Consider the following 26,543-nt stretch of genomic DNA (forward strand, 5'->3'; position numbering starts at 1 on the left):
TACAGCTGTAGACATCAACCTCTGCAAGCGAGAAGCAGTTCATTGCCCTTCCCTCTGCGTAGAAAGAGTTGACCCCAGCAGTCTGTCCTGTGTTGTGTGGCTTGGAAAACAAAAAGGGAACTCATAGCGCACATGCTCTCCCTCAGAAGGGAACTCACAGGCGACTCTCTTAGGCCTACGCAAAGCCGCCGAGGAGTTAAAGCACTCTATGGAGTCAGGGTTCATGGAGGTGGCTGCACACAAAACTTGGCTGAGAGGAAACACTCGTGCTTTCCTTGAGGCTAGGGGTCACGTTTACTTTGCACTTTAGCTAGGGCAAGCGTGGGATGAGCTCCTAGCAAGGCACTGGAGACCACCTGGATTCGTAGGAGAAAACTCACTTTCTTCACTGAGGCATTCCTAGAGGTGACTAGAAGACGGGTAACGGCAGTGTCTTTCCGTCAGCCTTGAGGCCGCCACTGTCGACCTTTCAAATGGGGAAAAGACTGCCTTTTTCCAGGCTTCTCAATTACCAACTGGTTTACCCAGCACATACACCTATCTTCTCTGACAAACCAAGGGAGACCCTTGGAACACAATTCGGCCTTCTGCGATGAAACTTTTGGATGCAGTGTGTGCTGCATGTGGTGAACGGCATAAACCTCCTAATGCCCTCAGCAGGCCTAGGTGACTTTGGATGTTCCAAATGTCTAGCAATGCTCGGGGTTACTCTCTACATTATTTCGGGCTAGACCTAAAGTCCCGTTTCCGCATCACTTAGAGAGACATCGAGCAGGAGTCCCCAAACCGAGTTGGAGCCCCGGTGGTTTCTTTCAGGGCAGCTTAGTTTTTCTCAACGTGGCAGACACGCAGGGAGCGAAAACCTGCCAAGAACCGCGTCCCTGAGGCGGTTTCAATGCTGTGGAACGCCAGCCATAGAGGACACCTTAGTTTCCGGCCCTTCCAACTGCATAGGGAGGGATGTGCCCAGAGCTGTGTATCCCTTGATGGCGCTCAGAAGGCTTTGGGTACACAGTGTACTTCCTTGGAAAGAAGTGCCCACGTGAGAGTCTTGAGCGCTGTGAGGCATACTAAAGCTAAAGCCGTCCATTGACTAAGACCTCCTGAAAACCGGGGCGCCCCTATCTCTGGGAATGTGAAAATGTGCTCCTTACCTCGAGACTAGAGGTCACAGTTAGTGGGCACCTTAGCTACAGTATGCTCCTGGGGGGGAGCTCCCCGGAAGGAATCGCAAGCACCTGGTTACTTTTGGAAAATCTCACTGCTCCTCAGAGGCATCGGTGGAGTGAATAGTATCCTGGTGGTGTGGTTTTCAGGCGACTTGGAAGCTGCAACGCAGTGGCTTTCCAAAGGGGGAAAGTCGGGCTTCACCCACATTCTCCCAGTGCCAACTTGACCCCACGGCGCATTTACCAGCACTCTCTGACTGACACCCGGAGACTTTCAACAACACTGGGCCTTTCTATGAACACACTTCGTTGGACGGGGGGTGTTTTTCGTGCCACGAAGAGCAGCACCCGCTTAATGACTTAGTCAGGCATAGGGGACCTTGGATCGTCCAAATGCCTCACAGTTGTAGCGGGTTTTCTGTACTTTCTGTCAGGCTGCACCTGCAGTGTACCTTGCATCACAATAGTGAGATGACAGGTTAAGCGTTGCCAGGATGCACTTTAGGCTCAGGGATCCTTTCAGTGCCGTTCGGAGGGCCTGCACACAGGGATAGCCACGCTGAATATCATACTGGCAAAACGTTGTCCCGGGGCTGCCTTACAGCTGTAGACATCAACCTCTGCAAGCGAGAAGCAGTTCATTGCCCTTCCCTCTGCGTAGAAAGAGTTGACCCCAGCAGTCTGTCCTGTGTTGTGTGGCTTGGAAAACAAAAAGGGAACTCATAGCGCACATGCTCTCCCTCAGAAGGGAACTCACAGGCGACTCTCTTAGGCCTACGCAAAGCCGCCGAGGAGTTAAAGCACTCTATGGAGTCAGGGTTCATGGAGGTGGCTGCACACAAAACTTGGCTGAGAGGAAACACTCGTGCTTTCCTTGAGGCTAGGGGTCACGTTTACTTTGCACTTTAGCTAGGGCAAGCGTGGGATGAGCTCCTAGCAAGTCACTGGAGACCACCTGGATTCGTAGGAGAAAACTCACTTTCTTCACTGAGGCATTCCTAGAGGTGACTAGAAGACGGGTAACGGCAGTGTCTTTCCGTCAGCCTTGAGGCCGCCACTGTCGACCTTTCAAATGGGGAAAAGACTGCCTTTTTCCAGGCTTCTCAATTACCAACTGGTTCACCCAGCACATACACCTATCTTCTCTGACAAACCAAGGGAGACCCTTGGAACACAATTCGGCCTTCTGCGATGAAACTTTTGGATGCAGTGTGTGCTGCATGTGGTGAACGGCATAAACCTCCTAATGCCCTCAGCAGGCCTAGGTGACTTTGGATGTTCCAAATGTCTAGCAATGCTCGGGGTTACTCTCTACATTATTTCGGGCTAGACCTAAAGTCCCGTTTCCGCATCACTTAGAGAGACATCGAGCAGGAGTCCCCAAACCGAGTTGGAGCCCCGGTGGTTTCTTTCAGGGCAGCTTAGTTTTTCTCAACGTGGCAGACACGCAGGGAACGAAAACCTGCCAAGAACCGCGTTCCTGAGGCGGTTTCAAAGCTGTGGAACGCCAGCCATAGAGGACACCTTAGTTCCCGGCCCTTCCAACTGCATAGGGAGGGATGTGCCCAGAGCTGTGTATCCCTTGATGGCGCTCAGAAGGCTTTGGGTACACAGTGTACTTCCTTGGAAAGAAGTGCCCACGTGAGAGTCTTGAGCGCTGTGAGGCATACTAAAGCTAAAGCCGTCCATTGACTAAGACCTCCTGAAAACCGGGGCGCCCCTATCTCTGGGAATGGGAAAATGTGCTCCTTACCTCGAGACTAGAGGTCACAGTTAGTGGGCACCTTAGCTACAGTATGCTCCTGGGGGGGAGCTCCCCGGAAGGAATCGCAAGCACCTGGTTACTTTTGGAAAATCTCACTGCTCCTCAGAGGCATCGGTGGAGTGAATAGTATCCTGGTGGTGTGGTTTTCAGGCGACTTGGAAGCTGCAACGCAGTGGCTTTCCAAAGGGGGAAAGTCGGGCTTCTCCCACATTCTCCCAGTGCCAACTTGACCCCACGGCGCATTTACCAGCACTCTCTGACTGACACCCGGAGACTTTCAACAACACTGGGCCTTTCTATGAACACACTTCGTTGGACGGGGGGTGTTTTTCGTGCCACGAAGAGCAGCACCCGCTTAATGACTTAGTCAGGCATAGGGGACCTTGGATCGTCCAAATGCCTCACAGTTGTAGCGGGTTTTCTGTACTTTCTGTCAGGCTGCACCTGCAGTGTACCTTGCGTCACAATAGTGAGATGACAGGTTAAGCGTTGCCAGGATGCACTTTAGGCTCAGGGATCCTTTCAGTGCCGTTCGGAGGGCCTGCACACAGGGATAGCCACGCTGAATATCATACTGGCCAAAACGTTGTCCCGGGGCTGCCTTACAGCTGTAGACATCAACCTCTGCAAGCGAGAAGCAGTTCATTGCCCTTCCCTCTGCGTAGAAAGAGTTGACCCCAGCAGTCTGTCCTGTGTTGTGTGGCTTGGAAAACAAAAAGGGAACTCATAGCGCACATGCTCTCCCTCAGAAGGGAACTCACAGGCGACTCTCTTAGGCCTACGCAAAGCCGCCGAGGAGTTAAAGCACTCTATGGAGTCAGGGTTCATGGAGGTGGCTGCACACAAAACTTGGCTGAGAGGAAACACTCGTGCTTTCCTTGAGGCTAGGGGTCACGTTTACTTTGCACTTTAGCTAGGGCAAGCGTGGGATGAGCTCCTAGCAAGGCACTGGAGACCACCTGGATTCGTAGGAGAAAACTCACTTTCTTCACTGAGGCATTCCTAGAGGTGACTAGAAGACGGGTAACGGCAGTGTCTTTCCGTCAGCCTTGAGGCCGCCACTGTCGACCTTTCAAATGGGGAAAAGACTGCCTTTTTCCTTGCTTCTCAATTACCAACTGGTTCACCCAGCACATACACCTATCTTCTCTGACAAACCAAGGGAGACCCTTGGAACACAATTCGGCCTTCTGCAATGAAACTTTTGGATGCAGTGTGTGCTGCATGTGGTGAACGGCATAAACCTCCTAATGCCCTCAGCAGGCCTAGGTGACTTTGGATGTTCCAAATGTCTAGCAATGCTCGGGGTTACTCTCTACATTATTTCGGGCTAGACCTAAAGTCCCGTTTCCGCATCACTTAGAGAGACATCGAGCAGGAGTCCCCAAACCGAGTTGGAGCCCCGGTGGTTTCTTTCAGGGCAGCTTAGTTTTTCTCAACGTGGCAGACACGCAGGGAACGAAAACCTGCCAAGAACCGCGTTCCTGAGGCTGTTTCAAAGCTGTGGAACGCCAGCCATAGAGGACACCTTAGTTTCCGGCCCTTCCAACTGCATAGGGAGGGATGTGCCCAGAGCTGTGTATCCCTTGATGGCGCTCAGAAGGCTTTGGGTACACAGTGTACTTCCTTGGAAAGAAGTGCCCACGTGAGAGTCTTGAGCGCTGTGAGGCATACTAAAGCTAAAGCCGTCCATTGACTAAGACCTCCTGAAAACCGGGGCGCCCCTATCTCTGGGAATGGGAAAATGTGCTCCTTACCTCGAGACTAGAGGTCACAGTTAGTGGGCACCTTAGCTACAGTATGCTCCTGGGGGGGAGCTCCCCGAAAGGAATCGCAAGCACCTGGTTTCTTTTGGAAAATCTCACTGCTCCTCAGAGACATCGGTGGAGTGAATAGTATCCTGGTGGTGTGGTTTTCAGGCGCCTTGGAAGCTGCAACGCAGTGGCTTTCCAAAGGGGGAAAGTCGGGCTTCTCCCACATTCTCCCAGTGCCAACTTGACCCCACGGCGCATTTACCAGCACTCTCTGACTGACACCCGGAGACTTTCAACAACACTGGGCCTTTCTATGAACACACTTCGTTGGACGGGGGGTGTTTTTTGTGCCACGAAGAGCAGCACCCGCTTAATGACTTAGTCAGGCATAGGGGACATTGGATCGTCCAAATGCCTCACAGTTGTAGCGGGTTTTCTGTACTTTCTGTCAGGCTGCACCTGCAGTGTACCTTGCGTCACAATAGTGAGATGACAGGTTAAGCGTTGCCAGGATGCACTTTAGGCTCAGGGATTCTTTCAGTGCCATTCGGAGGGCCTCCACACAGGGATAGCCACGCTGAATATCATACTGGCCAAAACGTTGTCCCGGGGCTGCCTTACAGCTGTAGACATCAAGCTCTGCAAGCGAGAAGCAGTTCATTGCCCTTCCCTCTGCGTAGAAAGAGTGGACCCCAGCAGTCTGTCCTGTGTTGTGTGGCTTGGAAAACAAAAAGGGAACTCACAGCGCACATGCTCTCCCTCAGAAGGGAACTCACAGGCGACTCTCTTAGGCCTACGCAAAGCCGCCGAGGAGTTAAAGCACTCTATGGAGTCAGGGTTCATGGAGGTGGCTGCACACAAAACTTGGCTGAGAGGAAACACTCGTGCTTTCCTTGAGGCTAGGGGTCACGTTTACTTTGCATTATAGCTAGGGCAAGCGTGGGATGAGCTCCTAGCAAGGCACTGGAGACCACCTGGATTCGTAGGAGAAAACTCACTTTCTTCACTGAGGCATTCCTAGAGGTGACTAGAAGACGGGTAACGGCAGTGTCTTTCCGTCAGCCTTGAGGCCGCCACTGTCGACCTTTCAAATGGGGAAAAGACTGCCTTTTTCCAGGCTTCTCAATTACCAACTGGATCACCCAGCACATACACCTATCTTCTCTGACAATCCAAGGGAGACCCTTGGAACACAATTCGGCCTTCTGCCATGAAACTTTTCGATGCAGTGTGTGCTGCATGTGGTGAACGGCATAAACCTCCTTATGCCCTCAGCAGGCCTAGGTGACTTTGGATGTTCAAATGTCTAGCAATGCTCGGGGTTACTATCTACATTATTTCGGGCTAGACCTAAAGTCCCGTTTCCGCATCACTTAGAGAGACGTCGAGCAGGAGTCCCCAAACCGAATTGGAGCCCCGGTGGTTTCTTTCAGGGCAACATAGTTTTTCTCAACGTGGCAGACACGCAGGGAACGAAACCCTGCCAAGAACCGCGTTCCTGAGGCTGTTTCAAAGCTGTGGAACGCCAGCCATAGAGGACACCTTAGTTCCCGGCCCTTCCAACTGCATAGGGAGGGATGTGCCCAGAGCTGTGTATCCCTTGATGGCGCTCAGAAGGCTTTGGGTACACAGTGTACTTCCTTGGAAAGAAGTGCCCACGTGAGAGTCTTGAGCGCTGTGAGGCATACTAAAGCTAAAGCCGTCCATTGACTAAGACCTCCTGAAAACCGGGGCGCCCCTATCTCTGGGAATGGGAAAATGTGCACCTTACCTCGAGACTAGAGGTCACAGTTAGTGGGCACCTTAGCTACAGTATGCTCCTGGGGGGGAGCTCCCCGGAAGGAATCGCAAGCACCTGGTTTCTTTTGGAAAAACTCACTGCTCCTCAGAGGCATCGGTGGAGTGAATAGTATCCTGGTGGTGTGGTTTTCAGGCAGCTTGGAAGCTGCAACGCAGTGGCTTTCCAAAGGGGGAAAGTCGGGCTTCTCCCACATTCTCCCAGTGCCAAGTTGACGCCACGGTGCATTTACCAGCACTCTCTGACTGACACCCGGAGACTTTCAACAACACTGGGCCTTTCTATGAACACACTTCGTTGGACGGGGAGTGCTTTTCGTGCCACGAAGAGCAGCACACGCTTAATGACTTAGTTAGGCATAGGGGACCTTGGATCGTCCAAATGCCTCACAGTTGTAGCGGGTTTTCTGTACTTTCTGTCAGGCTGCACCTGCAGTGTACCTTGCGTCACAATAGTGAGATGACAGGTTAAACGTTGCCAGGATGCACTTTAGTCTCAGGGATTCTTTCAGTGCCGTTCGGAGGGCCTGCACACAGGGAGAGCCACGCTGAATGTCATACTGGCCGAAACGTTGTCCCGGGGCTGCCTTATGGCTGTAGACATCAAGCTCTGCAAGCGAGATGCAGTTCATTGCCCTTCCCTCTGCGTAGAAAGAGTTGACCCCAGCAGTCTGTCCTGTGTTGTGTGGCTTGGAAAACAAAAAGGGAACTCACAGCTCACATGCTCTCCCTCAGAAGGGAACTCACAGGCGACTCTCTTAGGCCTACACAAAGCCGCAGAGGAGTTAAAGCACTCTATGGATTCAGGGTTCATGGAGGTGGCTGCACACAAAACTTGGCTGAGAGGAAACACTCGTGCTTACCTTGAGGCTAGGGGTCACGTTTACTTTGCACTTTAGCTAGGGCAAGCGTGGGATGAGCTCCTAGCAAGGCACTGGAGACCACCTGGATTCGTAGGAGAAAACTCACTTTCTTCACTGAGGCATTCCTAGAGGTGACTAGAAGACGGGTAACGGCAGTGTCTTTCCGTCAGCCTTGAGGCCGCCACTGTCGACCTTTCAAATGGGGAAAAGACTGCCTTTTTCCAGGCTTCTCAATTACCAACTGGATCACCCAGCACATACACCTATCTTCTCTGTCAATCCAAGGGAGACCCTTGGAACACAATTCGGCCTTCTGCGATGAAACTTTTGGATGCAGTGTGTGCTGCATGTGGTGAAGGACATAAACCTCCTAATGCCCTCAGCAGGCCTAGGTGACTTTGGATGTTCCAAATGTCTAGCAATGCTCGGGGTTACTCTCTACATTATTTCGGGCTAGACCTAAAGTCCCGTTTCCGCATCACTTAGAGAGACGTCGAGCAGGAGTCCCCAAACCGAATTGGAGCCCCGCTGGTTTCTTTCAGGGCAGCTTAGTTTTTCTCAACGTGGCAGACACGCAGGGAACGAAACCCTGCCAAGAACCGCGTTCCTGAGGCTGTTTCAAAGCTGTGGAACGCCAGCCATAGAGGACACCTTAGTTCCCGGCCCTTCCAACTGCATAGGAAGGGATGTGCCCAGAGCTGTGTATCCCTTGATGGCGCTCAGAAGGCTTTGGGTACACAGTGTACTTCCTTGGAAAGAAGTGCCCACGTGAGAGTCTTGAGCACTGTGAGGCATACTAAAGCTAAAGCCGTCCATTGACTAAGACCTCCTGAAAACCGGGGCGCCCCTATCTCTGGGAATGGGAAAATGTGCACCTTACCTCGAGACTAGAGGTCACAGTTAGTGGGCACCTTAGCTACAGTATGCTCCTGGGGGGGAGCTCCCCGGAAGGAATCGCAAGCACCTGGTTTCTTTTGGAAAAACTCACTGCTCCTCAGAGGCATCTGTGGAGTGAATAGTATCCTGGTGGTGTGGTTTTCAGGCGGCTTGGAAGCTGCAACGCAGTGGCTTTCCAAAGGGGGAAAGTCGGGCTTCTCCCACATTCTCCCAGTGCCAACTTGACCCCACGGCGCATTTACCAGCACTCTCTGACTGACACCCGGAGACTTTCAACAACACTGGGCCTTTCTATGAACACACTTCGTTGGACGGGGGGTGTTTTTCGTGCCACGAAGAGCAGCACCCGCTTAATGACTTAGTCAGGCATAGGGGACCTTGGATCGTCCAAATGCCTCACAGTTGTAGCGGGTTTTCTGTACTTTCTGTCAGGCTGCACCTGCAGTGTACCTTGCGTCACAATAGTGAGATGACAGGTTAAGCGTTGCCAGGATGCACTTTAGGCTCAGGGATTCTTTCAGTGCCGTTCGGAGGGCCTCCACACAGGGAGAGCCACGCTGAATATCATACTGGCCAAAACGTTGTCCCGGGGCTGCCTTACAGCTGTAGACATCAAGCTCTGCAAGCGAGAAGCAGTTCATTGCCCTTCCCTCTGCGTAGAAAGAGTTGACCCCAGCAGTCTGTCCTGTGTTGTGTGGCTTGGAAAACAAAAAGGGAACTCACAGCGCACATGCTCTCCCTCAGAAGGGAACTCACAGGCGACTCTCTTAGGCCTACGCAAAGCCGCAGAGGAGTTAAAGCACTCTATGGAGTCAGGGTTCATGGAGGGGGCTGCACACAAAACTTGGCTGAGAGGAAACACTCGTGCTTTCCTTGAGGCTAGGGGTCACGTTTACTTTGCACTTTAGCTAGGGCAAGCGTGGGATGAGCTCCTAGCAAGGCACTGGAGACCACCTGGATTCGTAGGAGAAAACTCACTTTCTTCACTGAGGCATTCCTAGAGGTGACTAGAAGACGGGTAACGGCAGTGTCTTTCCATCAGCCTTGAGGCCGCCACTGTCGACCTTTCAAATGGGGAAAAGACTGCCTTTTTCCAGGCTTCTCAATTACCAACTGGTTCACCCAGCACATACACCTATCTTCTCTGACAAACCAAGGGAGACCCTTGGAACACAATTCGGCCTTCTGCGATGAAACTTTTGGATGCAGTGTGTGCTGCATGTGGTGAACGGCATAAACCTCCTAATGCCCTCAGCAGGCCTAGGTGACTTTGGATGTTCCAAATGTCTAGCAATGCTCGGGGTTACTCTCTACATTATTTCGGGCTAGACCTAAAGTCCCGTTTCCGCATCACTTAGAGAGACGTCGAGCAGGAGTCCCCAAACCGAATTGGAGCCCCGGTGGTTTCTTTCAGGGCAGCTTAGTTTTTCTCAACGTGGCAGACACGCAGGGAACGAAAACCTGCCAAGAACCGCGTTCCTGAGGCGGTTTCAAAGCTGTGGAACGCCAGCCATAGAGGACACCTTAGTTTCCGGCCCTTCCAACTGCATAGGGAGGGATGTGCCCAGAGCTGTGTATCCCTTGATGGCGCTCAGAAGGCTTTGGGTACACAGTGTACTTCCTTGGAAAGAAGTGCCCACGTGAGAGTCTTGAGCGCTGTGAGGCATACTAAAGCTAAAGCCGTCCATTGACTAAGACCTCCTGAAAACCGGGGCGCCCCTATCTCTGGGAATGGGAAAATGTGCTCCTTACCTCGAGACTAGAGGTCACAGTTAGTGGGCACCTTAGCTACAGTATGCTCCTGGGGGGGAGCTCCCCGGAAGGAATCGCAAGCACCTGGTTTCTTTTGGAAAATCTCACTGCTCCTCAGAGGCATCGGTGGAGTGAATAGTATCCTGGTGGTGTGGTTTTCAGGCGGCTTGGAAGCTGCAACGCAGTGGCTTTCCAAAGGGGGAAAGTCGGGCTTCTCCCACATTCTCCCAGTGCCAACTTGACCCCACGGCGCATTTACCAGCACTCTCTGACTGACACCCGGAGACTTTCAACAACACTGGGCCTTTCTATGAACACACTTCGTTGGACGGGGGGTGTTTTTCGTGCCACGAAGAGCAGCACCCGCTTAATGACTTAGTCAGGCATAGGGGACCTTGGATCGTCCAAATGCCTCACAGTTGTAGCGGGTTTTCTGTACTTTCTGTCAGGCTCCACCTGCAGTGTACCTTGCGTCACAATAGTGAGATGACAGGTTAAGCGTTGCCAGGATGCACTTTAGGCTCAGGGATACTTTCAGTGCCATTCGGAGGGCCTCCACACAGGGATAGCCACGCTGAATATCATACTGGCCAAAACGTTGTCCCGGGGCTGCCTTACAGCTGTAGACATCAAGCTCTGCAAGCGAGAAGCAGTTCATTGCCCTTCCCTCTGCGTAGAAAGAGTTGACCCCAGCAGTCTGTCCTGTGTTGTGTGGCTTGGAAAACAAAAAGGGAACTCATAGGGCACATGCTCTCCCTCAGAAGGGAACTCACAGGCGACTCTCTTAGGCCTACGCAAAGCCGCCGAGGAGTTAAAGCACTCTATGGAGTCAGGGTTCATGGAGGTGGCTGCACACAAAACTTGGCTGAGAGGAAACACTCGTGCTTTCCTTGAGGCTAGGGGTCACGTTTACTTTGCACTTTAGCTAGGGCAAGCGTGGGATGAGCTCCTAGCAAGGCACTGGAGACCACCTGGATTCGTAGGAGAAAACTCACTTTCTTCACTGAGGCATTCCTAGAGGTGACTAGAAGACGGGTAACGGCAGTGTCTTTCCGTCAGCCTTGAGGCCGCCACTGTCGGCCTTTCAAATGGGGAAAAGACTGCCTTTTTCCAGGCTTCTCAATTACCAACTGGTTCACCCAGCACATACACCTATCTTCTCTGACAAACCAAGGGAGACCCTTGGAACACAATTCGGCCTTCTGCGATGAAACTTTTGGATGCAGTGTGTGCTGCATGTGGTGAACGGCATAAACCTCCTAATGCCCTCAGCAGGCCTAGGTGACTTTGGATGTTCCAAATGTCTAGCAATGCTCGGGGTTACTCTCTACATTATTTCGGGCTAGACCTAAAGTCCCGTTTCCGCATCACTTAGAGAGACATCGAGCAGGAGTCCCCAAACCGAGTTGGAGCCCCGGTGGTTTCTTTCAGGGCAGCTTAGTTTTTCTCAACGTGGCAGACACGCAGGGAACGAAAACCTGCCAAGAACCGCGTTCCTGAGGCGGTTTCAAAGCTGTGGAACGCCAGCCATATAGGACACCTTAGTTTCCGGCCCTTCCAACTGCATAGGGAGGGATGTGCCCAGAGCTGTGTATCCCTTGATGGCGCTCAGAAGGCTTTGGGTACACAGTGTACTTCCTTGGAAAGAAGTGCCCACGTGAGAGTCTTGAGCGCTGTGAGGCATACTAAAGCTAAAGCCGTCCATTGACTAAGACCTCCTGAAAACCGGGGCGCCCCTATCTCTGGGAATGGGAAAATGTGCTCCTTACCTCGAGACTAGAGGTCACAGTTAGTGGGCACCTTAGCTACAGTATGCTCCTGGGGGGGAGCTCCCCGGAAGGAATCGCAAGCACCTGGTTTCTTTTGGAAAATCTCACTGCTCCTCAGAGGCATCGGTGGAGTGAATAGTATCCTGGTGGTGTGGTTTTCAGGCGCCTTGGAAGCTGCAACGCAGTGGCTTTCCAAAGGGGGAAAGTCGGGCTTCTCCCACATTCTCCCAGTGCCAACTTGACCCCACGGCGCATTTACCAGCACTCTCTGACTGACAACCGGAGACTTTCAACAACACTGGGCCTTTCTATGAACACACTTCGTTGGACGGGGGGTGTTTTTCGTGCCACGAAGAGCAGCACCCGCTTAATGACTTAGTCAGGCATAGGGGACCTTGGATCGTCCAAATGCCTCACAGTTGTAGCGGGTTTTCTGTACTTTCTGTCAGGCTGCACCTGCAGTGTACCTTGCGTCACAATAGTGAGATGACAGGTTAAACGTTGCCAGGATGCACTTTAGTCTCAGGGATTCTTTCAGTGCCGTTCGGAGGGCCTGCACACAGGGAGAGCCACGCTGAATGTCATACTGGCCGAAACGTTGTCCCGGGGCTGCCTTATGGCTGTAGACATCAAGCTCTGCAAGCGAGATGCAGTTCATTGCCCTTCCCTCTGCGTAGAAAGAGTTGACCCCAGCAGTCTGTCCTGTGTTGTGTGGCTTGGAAAACAAAAAGGGAAATCACAGCTCACATGCTCTCCCTCAGAAGGGAACTCACAGGCGACTCTCTTAGGCCTACACAAAGCCGCAGAGGAGTTAAAGCACTCTATGGATTCAGGGTTCATGGAGGTGGCTGCACACAAAACTTGGCTGAGAGGAAACACTCGTGCTTACCTTGAGGCTAGGGGTCACGTTTACTTTGCACTTTAGCTAGGGCAAGCGTGGGATGAGCTCCTAGCAAGGCACTGGAGACCACCTGGATTCGTAGGAGAAAACTCACTTTCTTCACTGAGGCATTCCTAGAGGTGACTAGAAGACGGGTAACGGCAGTGTCTTTCCATCAGCCTTGAGGCCGCCACTGTCGGCCTTTCAAATGGGGAAAAGACTGCCTTTTTCCAGGCTTCTCAATTACCAACTGGTTCACCCAGCACATACACCTATCTTCTCTGACAAACCAAGGGAGACCCTTGGAACACAATTCGGCCTTCTGCGATGAAACTTTTGGATGCAGTGTGTGCTGCATGTGGTGAACGGCATAAACCTCCTAATGCCCTCAGCAGGCCTAGGTGACTTTGGATGTTCCAAATGTCTAGCAATGCTCGGGGTTACTCTCTACATTATTTCGGGCTAGACCTAAAGTCCCGTTTCCGCGTCACTTAGAGAGACGTCGAGGAGGAGTCCCCAAACCGAATTGGAGCCCCGGTGGTTTCTTTCAGGGCAGCTTAGTTTTTCTCAACGTGGCAGACACGCAGGGAACGAAACCCTGCCAAGAACCGCGTTCCTGAGGCGGTTTCAAAGCTGTGGAACGCCAGCCATAGAGGACACCTTAGTTCCCGGCCCTTCCAACTGCATAGGGAGGGATGTGCCCAGAGCTGTGTATCCCTTGATGGCGCTCAGAAGGCTTTGGGTACACAGTGTACTTCCTTGGAAAGAAGTGCCCACGTGAGAGTCTTGAGCGCTGTGAGGCATACTAAAGCTAAAGCCGTCCATTGACTAAGACCTCCTGAAAACCGGGGCGCCCCTATCTCTGGGAATGGGAAAATGTGCTCCTTACCTCGAGACTAGAGGTCACAGTTAGTGGGCACCTTAGCTACAGTATGCTCCTGGGGGGGAGCTCCCCGGAAGGAATCGCAAGCACCTGGTTTCTTTTGGAAAATCTCACTGCTCCTCAGAGGCATCGGTGGAGTGAATAGTATCCTGGTGGTGTGGTTTTCAGGCGCCTTGGAAGCTGCAACGCAGTGGCTTTCCAAAGGGGGAAAGTCGGGCTTCTCCCACATTCTCCCAGTGCCAACTTGACCCCACGGCGCATTTACCAGCACTCTCTGACTGACACCCGGAGACTTTCAACAACACTGGGCCTTTCTATGAACACACTTCGTTGGACGGGGGGTGTTTTTCGTGCCACGAAGAGCAGCACCCGCTTAATGACTTAGTCAGGCATAGGGGACCTTGGATCGTCCAAATGCCTCACAGTTGTAGCGGGTTTTCTGTACTTTCTGTCAGGCTGCACCTGCAGTGTACCTTGCGTCACAATAGTGAGATGACAGGTTAAACGTTGCCAGGATGCACTTTAGTCTCAGGGATTCTTTCAGTGCCGTTCGGAGGGCCTGCACACAGGGAGAGCCACGCTGAATGTCATACTGGCCGAAACGTTGTCCCGGGGCTGCCTTATGGCTGTAGACATCAAGCTCTGCAAGCGAGATGCAGTTCATTGCCCTTCCCTCTGCGTAGAAAGAGTTGACCCCAGCAGTCTGTCCTGTGTTGTGTGGCTTGGAAAACAAAAAGGGAAATCACAGCTCACATGCTCTCCCTCAGAAGGGAACTCACAGGCGACTCTCTTAGGCCTACACAAAGCCGCAGAGGAGTTAAAGCACTCTATGGATTCAGGGTTCATGGAGGTGGCTGCACACAAAACTTGGCTGAGAGGAAACACTCGTGCTTACCTTGAGGCTAGGGGTCACGTTTACTTTGCACTTTAGCTAGGGCAAGCGTGGGATGAGCTCCTAGCAAGGCACTGGAGACCACCTGGATTCGTAGGAGAAAACTCACTTTCTTCACTGAGGCATTCCTAGAGGTGACTAGAAGACGGGTAACGGCAGTGTCTTTCCGTCAGCCTTGAGGCCGCCACTGTCGGCCTTTCAAATGGGGAAAAGACTGCCTTTTTCCAGGCTTCTCAATTACCAACTGGTTCACCCAGCACATACACCTATCTTCTCTGACAAACCAAGGGAGACCCTTGGAACACAATTCGGCCTTCTGCGATGAAACTTTTGGATGCAGTGTGTGCTGCATGTGGTGAACGGCATAAACCTCCTAATGCCCTCAGCAGGCCTAGGTGACTTTGGATGTTCCAAATGTCTAGCAATGCTCGGGGTTACTCTCTACATTATTTCGGGCTAGACCTAAAGTCCCGTTTCCGCATCACTTAGAGAGACGTCGAGGAGGAGTCCCCAAACCGAATTGGAGCCCCGGTGGTTTCTTTCAGGGCAGCTTAGTTTTTCTCAACGTGGCAGACACGCAGGGAACGAAACCCTGCCAAGAACCGCGTTCCTGAGGCGGTTTCAAAGCTGTGGAACGCCAGCCATAGAGGACACCTTAGTTCCCGGCCCTTCCAACTGCATAGGGAGGGATGTGCCCAGAGCTGTGTATCCCTTGATGGCGCTCAGAAGGCTTTGGGTACACAGTGTACTTCCTTGGAAAGAAGTGCCCACGTGAGAGTCTTGAGCGCTGTGAGGCATACTAAAGCTAAAGCCGTCCATTGACTAAGACCTCCTGAAAACCGGGGCGCCCCTATCTCTGGGAATGGGAAAATGTGCTCCTTACCTCGAGACTAGAGGTCACAGTTAGTGGGCACCTTAGCTACAGTATGCTCCTGGGGGGGAGCTCCCCGGAAGGAATCGCAAGCACCTGGTTTCTTTTGGAAAATCTCACTGCTCCTCAGAGGCATCGGTGGAGTGAATAGTATCCTGGTGGTGTGGTTTTCAGGCGGCTTGGAAGCTGCAACGCAGTGGCTTTCCAAAGGGGGAAAGTCGGGCTTCTCCCACATTCTCCCAGTGCCAACTTGACCCCACGGCGCATTTACCAGCACTCTCTGACTGACACCCGGAGACTTTCAACAACACTGCGCCTTTCTATGAACACACTTCGTTGGACGGGGGGTGTTTTTCGTGCCACGAAGAGCAGCACCCGCTTAATGACTTAGTCAGGCATAGGGGACCTTGGATCGTCCAAATGCCTCACAGTTGTAGCGGGTTTTCTGTACTTTCTGTCAGGCTGCACCTGCAGTGTACCTTGCGTCACAATAGTGAGATGACAGGTTAAGCGTTGCCAGGATGCACTTTAGGCTCAGGGATTCTTTCAGTGCCGTTCGGAGGGCCTCCACACAGGGAGAGCCACGCTGAATATCATACTGGCCAAAACGTTGTCCCGGGGCTGCCTTACAGCTGTAGACATCAAGCTCTGCAAGCGAGAAGCAGTTCATTGCCCTTCCCTCTGCGTAGAAAGAGTTGACCCCAGCAGTCTGTCCTGTGTTGTGTGGCTTGGAAAACTAAAAGGGAACTCATAGCGCACACGCTCTCCCTCAGAAGGGAACTCACAGGCGACTCTCTTAGGCCTACGCAAAGCCGCCGAGGAGTTAAAGCACTCTATGGAGTCAGGGTTCATGGAGGTGGCTGCACACAAAACTTGGCTGAGAGGAAACACTCGTGCTTTCCTTGAGGCTAGGGGTCACGTTTACTTTGCACTTTAGCTAGGGCAAGCGTGGGATGAGCTCCTAGCAAGGCACTGGAGACCACCTGGATTCGTAGGAGAAAACTCACTTTCTTCACTGAGGCATTCCTAGAGGTGACTAGAAGACGGGTAACGGCAGTGTCTTTCCATCAGCCTTGAGGCCGCCACTGTCGGCCTTTCAAATGGGGAAAAGACTGCCTTTTTCCAGGCTTCTCAATTACCAACTGGTTCACCCAGCACATACACCTATCTTCTCTGACAAACCAAGGGAGACCCTTGGAACACAATTCGGCCTTCTGCGATGAAACTTTTGGATGCAGTGTGTGCTGCATGTGGTGAACGGCATAAACCTCCTAATGCCCTCAGCAGGCCTAGGTGACTTTGGATGTTCCAAATGTCTAGCAATGCTCGGGGTTACTCTCTACATTATTTCGGGCTAGACCTAAAGTCCCGTTTCCGCATCACTTAGAGAGACGTCGAGGAGGAGTCCCCAAACCGAATTGGAGCCCCGGTGGTTTCTTTCAGGGCAGCTTAGTTTTTCTCAACGTGGCAGACACGCAGGGAACGAAACCCTGCCAAGAACCGCGTTCCTGAGGCGGTTTCAAAGCTGTGGAACGCCAGCCATAGAGGACACCTTAGTTCCCGGCCCTTCCAACTGCATAGGGAGGGATGTGCCCAGAGCTGTGTATCCCTTGATGGCGCTCAGAAGGCTTTGGGTACACAGTGTACTTCCTTGGAAAGAAGTGCCCACGTGAGAGTCTTGAGCGCTGTGAGGCATACTAAAGCTAAAGCCGTCCATTGACTAAGACCTCCTGAAAACCGGGGCGCCCCTGTCTCTGGGAATGGGAAAATGTGCTCCTTACCTCGAGACTAGAGGTCACAGTTAGTGGGCACCTTAGCTACAGTATGCTCCTGGGGGGGAGCTCCCCGGAAGGAATCGCAAGCACCTGGTTTCTTTTGGAAAATCTCACTGCTCCTCAGAGGCATCGGTGGAGTGAATAGTATCCTGGTGGTGTGGTTTTCTGGCGCCTTGGAAGCTGCAACGCAGTGGCTTTCCAAAGGGGGAAAGTCGGGCTTCTCCCACATTCTCCCAGTGCCAACTTGACCCCACGGCGCATTTACCAGCACTCTCTGACTGACACCCGGAGACTTTCAACAACACTGGGCCTTTCTATGAACACACTTCGTTGGACGGGGGGTGTTTTTCGTGCCACGAAGAGCAGCACCCGCTTAATGACTTAGTCAGGCATAGGGGACCTTGGATCGTCCAAATGCCTCACAGTTGTAGCGGGTTTTCTGTACTTTCTGTCAGGCTCCACCTGCAGTGTACCTTGCGTCACAATAGTGAGATGACAGGTTAAGCGTTGCCAGGATGCACTTTAGTCTCAGGGATTCTTTCAGTGCCATTCGGAGGGCCTCCACACAGGGATCGCCACGCTGAATATCATACTGGCCAAAACGTTGTCCCGGGGCTGCCTTACAGCTGTAGACATCAAGCTCTGCAAGCGAGAAGCAGTTCATTGCCCTTCCCTCTGCGTAGAAAGAGTTGACCCCAGCAGTCTGTCCTGTGTTGTGTGGCTTGGAAAACAAAAAGGGAACTAATAGCGCACATGCTCTCCCTCAGAAGGGAACTCACAGGCGACTCTCTTAGGCCTACGCAAAGCCGCCGAGGAGTTAAAGCACTCTATGGAGTCAGGGTTCATGGAGGTGGCTGCACACAAAACTTGGCTGAGAGGAAACACTCGTGCTTTCCTTGAGGCTAGGGGTCACGTTTACTTTGCACTTTAGCTAGGGCAAGCGTGGGATGAGCTCCTAGCAAGGCACTGGAGACCACCTGGATTCGTAGGAGAAAACTCACTTTCTTCACTGAGGCATTCCTAGAGGTGACTAGAAGACGGGTAACGGCAGTGTCTTTCCGTCAGCCTTGAGGCCGCCACTGTCGACCTTTCAAATGGGGAAAAGACTGCCTTTTTCCAGGCTTCTCAATTACCAACTGGTTCACCCAGCACATACACCTATCTTCTCTGACAAACCAAGGGAGACCCTTGGAACACAATTCGGCCTTCTGCGATGAAACTTTTGGATGCAGTGTGTGCTGCATGTGGTGAACGGCATAAACCTCCTAATGCCCTCAGCAGGCCTAGGTGACTTTGGATGTTCCAAATGTCTAGCAATGCTCGGGGTTACTCTCTACATTATTTCGGGCTAGACCTAAAGTCCCGTTTCCGCATCACTTAGAGAGACGTCGAGGAGGAGTCCCCAAACCGAATTGGAGCCCCGGTGGTTTCTTTCAGGGCAGCTTAGTTTTTCTCAACGTGGCAGACACGCAGGGAACGAAACCCTGCCAAGAACCGCGTTCCTGAGGCGGTTTCAAAGCTGTGGAACGCCAGCCATAGAGGACACCTTAGTTCCCGGCCCTTCCAACTGCATAGGGAGGGATGTGCCCAGAGCTGTGTATCCCTTGATGGCGCTCAGAAGGCTTTGGGTACACAGTGTACTTCCTTGGAAAGAAGTGCCCACGTGAGAGTCTTGAGCGCTGTGAGGCATACTAAAGCTAAAGCCGTCCATTGACTAAGACCTCCTGAAAACCGGGGCGCCCCTATCTCTGGGAATGGGAAAATGTGCTCCTTACCTCGAGACTAGAGGTCACAGTTAGTGGGCACCTTAGCTACAGTATGCTCCTGGGGGGGAGCTCCCCGGAAGGAATCGCAAGCACCTGGTTTCTTTTGGAAAATCTCACTGCTCCTCAGAGGCATCGGTGGAGTGAATAGTATCCTGGTGGTGTGGTTTTCAGGCGGCTTGGAAGCTGCAACGCAGTGGCTTTCCAAAGGGGGAAAGTCGGGCTTCTCCCACATTCTCCCAGTGCCAACTTGACCCCACGGCGCATTTACCAGCACTCTCTGACTGACACCCGGAGACTTTCAACAACACTGCGCCTTTCTATGAACACACTTCGTTGGACGGGGGGTGTTTTTCGTGCCACGAAGAGCAGCACCCGCTTAATGACTTAGTCAGGCATAGGGGACCTTGGATCGTCCAAATGCCTCACAGTTGTAGCGGGTTTTCTGTACTTTCTGTCAGGCTGCACCTGCAGTGTACCTTGCGTCACAATAGTGAGATGACAGGTTAAGCGTTGCCAGGATGCACTTTAGGCTCAGGGATTCTTTCAGTGCCGTTCGGAGGGCCTCCACACAGGGAGAGCCACGCTGAATATCATACTGGCCAAAACGTTGTCCCGGGGCTGCCTTACAGCTGTAGACATCAAGCTCTGCAAGCGAGAAGCAGTTCATTGCCCTTCCCTCTGCGTAGAAAGAGTTGACCCCAGCAGTCTGTCCTGTGTTGTGTGGCTTGGAAAACTAAAAGGGAACTCATAGCGCACACGCTCTCCCTCAGAAGGGAACTCACAGGCGACTCTCTTAGGCCTACGCAAAGCCGCCGAGGAGTTAAAGCACTCTATGGAGTCAGGGTTCATGGAGGTGGCTGCACACAAAACTTGGCTGAGAGGAAACACTCGTGCTTTCCTTGAGGCTAGGGGTCACGTTTACTTTGCACTTTAGCTAGGGCAAGCGTGGGATGAGCTCCTAGCAAGGCACTGGAGACCACCTGGATTCGTAGGAGAAAACTCACTTTCTTCACTGAGGCATTCCTAGAGGTGACTAGAAGACGGGTAACGGCAGTGTCTTTCCATCAGCCTTGAGGCCGCCACTGTCGGCCTTTCAAATGGGGAAAAGACTGCCTTTTTCCAGGCTTCTCAATTACCAACTGGTTCACCCAGCACATACACCTATCTTCTCTGACAAACCAAGGGAGACCCTTGGAACACAATTCGGCCTTCTGCGATGAAACTTTTGGATGCAGTGTGTGCTGCATGTGGTGAACGGCATAAACCTCCTAATGCCCTCAGCAGGCCTAGGTGACTTTGGATGTTCCAAATGTCTAGCAATGCTCGGGGTTACTCTCTACATTATTTCGGGCTAGACCTAAAGTCCCGTTTCCGCATCACTTAGAGAGACGTCGAGGAGGAGTCCCCAAACCGAATTGGAGCCCCGGTGGTTTCTTTCAGGGCAGCTTAGTTTTTCTCAACGTGGCAGACACGCAGGGAACGAAACCCTGCCAAGAACCGCGTTCCTGAGGCGGTTTCAAAGCTGTGGAACGCCAGCCATAGAGGACACCTTAGTTCCCGGCCCTTCCAACTGCATAGGGAGGGATGTGCCCAGAGCTGTGTATCCCTTGATGGCGCTCAGAAGGCTTTGGGTACACAGTGTACTTCCTTGGAAAGAAGTGCCCACGTGAGAGTCTTGAGCGCTGTGAGGCATACTAAAGCTAAAGCCGTCCATTGACTAAGACCTCCTGAAAACCGGGGCGCCCCTGTCTCTGGGAATGGGAAAATGTGCTCCTTACCTCGAGACTAGAGGTCACAGTTAGTGGGCACCTTAGCTACAGTATGCTCCTGGGGGGGAGCTCCCCGGAAGGAATCGCAAGCACCTGGTTTCTTTTGGAAAATCTCACTGCTCCTCAGAGGCATCGGTGGAGTGAATAGTATCCTGGTGGTGTGGTTTTCAGGCGCCTTGGAAGCTGCAACGCAGTGGCTTTCCAAAGGGGGAAAGTCGGGCTTCTCCCACATTCTCCCAGTGCCAACTTGACCCCACGGCGCATTTACCAGCACTCTCTGACTGACACCCGGAGACTTTCAACAACACTGGGCCTTTCTATGAACACACTTCGTTGGACGGGGGGTGTTTTTCGTGCCACGAAGAGCAGCACCCGCTTAATGACTTAGTCAGGCATAGGGGACCTTGGATCGTCCAAATGCCTCACAGTTGTAGCGGGTTTTCTGTACTTTCTGTCAGGCTCCACCTGCAGTGTACCTTGCGTCACAATAGTGAGATGACAGGTTAAGCGTTGCCAGGATGCACTTTAGGCTCAGGGATTCTTTCAGTGCCATTCGGAGGGCCTCCACACAGGGATAGCCACGCTGAATATCATACTGGCCAAAACGTTGTCCCGGGGCTGCCTTACAGCTGTAGACATCAAGCTCTGCAAGCGAGAAGCAGTTCATTGCCCTTCCCTCTGCGTAGAAAGAGTTGACCCCAGCAGTCTGTCCTGTGTTGTGTGGCTTGGAAAACAAAAAGGGAACTCATAGCGCACATGCTCTCCCTCAGAAGGGAACTCACAGGCGACTCTCTTAGGCCTACGCAAAGCCGCCGAGGAGTTAAAGCACTCTATGGAGTCAGGGTTCATGGAGGTGGCTGCACACAAAACTTGGCTGAGAGGAAACACTCGTGCTTTCCTTGAGGCTAGGGGTCACGTTTACTTTGCACTTTAGCTAGGGCAAGCGTGGGATGAGCTCCTAGCAAGGCACTGGAGACCACCTGGATTCGTAGGAGAAAACTCACTTTCTTCACTGAGGCATTCCTAGAGGTGACTAGAAGACGGGTAACGGCAGTGTCTTTCCGTCAGCCTTGAGGCCGCCACTGTCGACCTTTCAAATGGGGAAAAGACTGCCTTTTTCCAGGCTTCTCAATTACCAACTGGTTCACCCAGCACATACACCTATCTTCTCTGACAAACCAAGGGAGACCCTTGGAACACAATTCGGCCTTCTGCGATGAAACTTTTGGATGCAGTGTGTGCTGCATGTGGTGAACGGCATAAACCTCCTAATGCCCTCAGCAGGCCTAGGTGACTTTGGATGTTCCAAATGTCTAGCAATGCTCGGGGTTACTCTCTACATTATTTCGGGCTAGACCTAAAGTCCCGTTTCCGCATCACTTAGAGAGACATCGAGCAGGAGTCCCCAAACCGAGTTGGAGCCCCGGTGGTTTCTTTCAGGGCAGCTTAGTTTTTCTCAACGTGGCAGACACGCAGGGAACGAAAACCTGCCAAGAACCGCGTTCCTGAGGCGGTTTCAAAGCTGTGGAACGCCAGCCATAGAGGACACCTTAGTTCCCGGCCCTTCCAACTGCATAGGGAGGGATGTGCCCAGAGCTGTGTATCCCTTGATGGCGCTCAGAAGGCTTTGGGTAAACAGTGTACTTCCTTGGAAAGAAGTGCCCACGTGTGAGTCTTGAGCGCTGTGAGGCATACTAAAGCTAAAGCCGTCCATTGACTAAGACCTCCTGAAAACCGGGGTGCCCCTATCTCTGGGAATGGGAAAATGTGCACCTTACCTTGAGACTAGAGGTCACAGTTAGTGGGCACCTTAGCTACCGTATGCTCCTGGGGGGGAGCTCCCCGGAAGGAATCGCAAGCACCTGGTTTCTTTTGGAAAAACTCACTGCTCCTCAGAGGCATCTGTGGAGTGAATAGTATCCTGGTGGTGTGGTTTTCAGGCGGCTTGGAAGCTGCAACGCAGTGGCTTTCCAAAGGGGGAAAGTCGGGCTTCTCCCACATTCTCCCAGTGCCAACTTGACCACACGGCGCATTTACCAGCACTCTCTGACTGACACCCGGAGACTTTCAACAACACTGGGCCTTTCTATGAACACACTTCGTTGGACAGGGGGTGTTTTTCGTGCCACGAAGAGCAGCACCCGCTTAATGACTTAGTCAGGCATAGGGGACCTTGGATCGTCCAAATGCCTCACAGTTGTAGCGGGTTTTCTGTACTTTCTGTCAGGCTGCACGTGCAGTGGACCTTGCGTCACAATAGTGAGATGACAGGTTAAGCGTTGCCAGGATGCACTTTAGGCTCAGGGATTCTTTCAGTGCCGTTCGGAGGGCCTCCACACAGGGATAGCCACGCTGAATATCATAGTGGCCAAAACGTTGTCCCGGGGCTGCCTTACAGCTGTAGACATCAAGCTCTGCAAGCGAGAAGCAGTTCATTGCCCTTCCCTCTGCGTAGAAAGAGTTGACCCCAGCAATCTGTCCTGTGTTGTGTGGCTTGGAAAACAAAAAGGGAACTCATAGCGCACATGCTCTCCCTCAGAAGGGGACTCACAGGCGACTCTCATAGGCCTACGCAAAGCCGCAGAGGAGTTAAAGCACTCTATGGAGTCAGGGTTCATGGAGGTGGCTGCACACAAAACTTGGCTGAGAGGAAACACTCGTGCTTACCTTGAGGCTAGGGGTCACGTTTACTTTGCACTTTAGCTAGGGCAAGCGTGGGATGAGCTCCTAGCAAGGCACTGGAGACCACCTGGATTCGTAGGAGAAAACTCTCTTTCTTCACTGAGGCATTCCTAGAGGTGACTAGAAGACGGGTAACGGCAGTGTCTTTCCGTCAGCCTTGAGGCCGCCACTGTCGACCTTTCAAATGGGGAAAAGACTGCCTTTTTCCAGGCTTCTCAATTACCAACTGGATCACCCAGCACATACACCTATCTTCTCTGACAATCCAAGGGAGACCCTTGGAACACAATTCGGCCTTCTGCGATGAAACTTTTGGATGCAGTGCATGCTGCATGTGGTGAACGGCATAAACCTCCTAATGCCCTCAGCAGGCCTAGGTGACTTTGGATGTTCCAAATTTCTAGCAATGCTCGGGGTTACTCTCTACATTATTTCGGGCTAGACCTAAAGTCCCGTTTCCGCATCACTTAGAGAGACGTCGAGCAGGAGTCCCCAAACCGAATTGGAGCCCCGGTGGTTTCTTTCAGGGCAGCTTAGTTTTTCTCAACGTGGCAGACACGCAGGGAACGAAACCCTGCCAAAAACCGCGTTCCTGAGGCGGTTTCAAAGCTGTGGAACGCCAGCCATAGAGGACACCTTAGTTCCCGGCCCTTCCAACTGCATAGGGAGGGATGTGCCCAGAGCTGTGTATCCCTTGATGGCGCTCAGAAGGCTTTGGGTACACAGTGTACTTCCTTGGAAAGAAGTGCCCACGTGAGAGTCTTGAGCGCTGTGAGGCATACTAAAGCTAAAGCCGTCCATTGACAAAGACCTCCTGAAAACCGGGGCGCCCCTATCTCTGGGAATGGGAAAATGTGCTCCTTACCTCGAGACTAGAGGTCACAGTTAGTGGGCACCTTAGCTACAGAATGCTCCTGGGGGGGAGCTCCCCGGAAGGTATCGCAAGCACCTGGTTTCTTTTGGAAAATCTCACTGCTCCTCAGAGGCATCGGTGGAGTGAATAGTATCCTGGTGGTGTGGTTTTCAGGCGGCTTGGAAGCTGCAACGCAGTGGCTTTCCAAAGGGGGAAAGTCGGGCTTTTCCCACATTCTCCCAGTGCCAACTTGACCCCACGGCGCATTTACCAGCACTCTCTGACTGACACCCGGAGACTTTCAACAACACTGGGCCTTTCTATGAACACACTTCGTTGTACGGGGGGTGTTTTTCGTGCCACGAAGAGCAGCACCCGCTTAATGACTTAGTCAAGCATAGGGGACCTTGGATCGTCCAAATGCCTCACAGTTGTAGCGGGTTTTCTGTACTTTCTGTCAGGCTGCACCTGCAGTGTACCTTGCGTCACAATAGTGAGATGACAGGTTAAGCGTTTCCAGGATGCACTTTAGGCTCAGGGATTCTTTCAGTGCCGTTCGGAGGCCCTCCACACAGGGAGAGCCACGCTGAATGTCATACTGGCCGAAACGCTGTCCCGGGGTTGCCTTACAGCTCTAGACATCAAGCTCTGCAAGCGAGAAGCAGTTCATTGCCCTTCCCTCTGCGTAGAAAGAGTTGACCCCAGCAGTCTGTCCTGTGTTGTGTGGCTTGGAAAACAAAAAGGGAACTCACAGCGCACATGCTCTCCCTCAGAATGGAACTCACAGGCGACTCTCTTAGGCCTACGCAAAGCCGCAGGGGAGTTAAAGCACTCTATGGAGTCAGGGTTCATGGAGGTGGCTGCACACAAAACTTGGCTGAGAGGAAACACTCGTGCTTACCTTGAGGCTAGGGGTCTCGTTTACTTTGCACTTTACCTAGGGCAAGCGTGGGATGAGCTCCTAGCAAGGCACTGGAGACCACCTGGATTCGTAGGAGAAAACTCACTTTCTTCACTGAGGCATTCCTAGAGGTGACTAGAAGACGGGTAACGGCAGTGTCTTTCCATCAGCCTTGAGGCCGCCACTGTCGGCCTTTCAAATGGGGAAAAGACTGCCTTTTTCCAGGCTTCTCAATTACCAACTGGATCACCCAGCACATACACCTATCTTCTCTGACAATCCAAGGGAGACCCTTGGAACACAATTCGGCCTTCTGCGATGAAACTTTTGGATGCAGTGTGTGCTGCATGTGGTGAACGGCATAAACCTCCTAATGCCCTCAGCAGGCCTAGGTGACTTTGGATGTTCCAAATGTCTAGCAATGCTCGGGGTTACTCTCTACATTATTTCGGGCTAGACCTAAAGTCCCGTTTCCGCATCACTTAGAGAGACGTCGAGCAGGAGTCCCCAAACCGAATTGGAGCCCCGGTGGTTTCTTTCAGGGCAGCTTAGTTTTTCTCAACGTGGCAGACACGCAGGGAATGAAACCCTGCCAAGAACCGCGTTCCTGAGGCTCTTTCAAAGCTCTGGAACGCCAGCCATAGAGGACACCTTAGATCCCGGCCCTTCCAACTGCATAGGGAGGGATGTGCCCAGAGCTGTGTATCCCTTGATGGCGCTCAGAAGGCTTTGGGTACACAGTGTACTTCCTTGGAAAGAAGTGCCCATGTGAGAGTCTTGAGCGCTGTGAGGCATACTAAAGCTAAAGCCGTCCATTGACAAAGACCTCCTGAAAACCGGGGCGCCCCTTTCTCTGGGTATGGGAAAATGTGCTCCTTACCTCGAGACTAGAGGTCACAGTTAGTGGGCACCTTAGCTACAGTATGCTCCTGGGGGGGAGCTCCCCGGAAGGAATCGCAAGCACCTCGTTTCTTTTGGAAAAACTCACTGCTCCTCAGAGGCATCTGTGGAGTGAATAGTATCCTGGTGGTGTGGTTTTCAGGCGGCTTGGAAGCTGCAACGCAGTGGCTTTCCAAAGGGGGAAAGTCGGGCTTCTCCCACATTCTCCCAGTGCCAACTTGACCACACGGCGCATTTACCAGCACTCTCTGACTGACACCCGGAGACTTTCAACAACACTGGGCCTTTCTATGAACACACTTCGTTGGACAGGGGGTGTTTTTCGTGCCACGAAGAGCAGCACCCGCTTAATGACTTAGTCAGGCATAGGGGACCTTGGATCGTCCAAATGCCTCACAGTTGTAGCGGGTTTTCTGTACTTTCTGTCAGGCTGCACGTGCAGTGGACCTTGCGTCACAATAGTGAGATGACAGGTTAAGCGTTGCCAGGATGCACTTTAGGCTCAGGGATTCTTTCAGTGCCGTTCGGAGGGCCTCCACACAGGGATAGCCACGCTGAATATCATAGTGGCCAAAACGTTGTCCCGGGGCTGCCTTACAGCTGTA

The sequence above is a fragment of the Mesoplodon bidens genome (assembly GCF_964165515.1).
Source record: "Mesoplodon bidens genome assembly, contig: HAP1_SCAFFOLD_129, whole genome shotgun sequence".
NCBI classification, from domain to species: Eukaryota; Metazoa; Chordata; class Mammalia; order Artiodactyla; family Ziphiidae; genus Mesoplodon; species Mesoplodon bidens.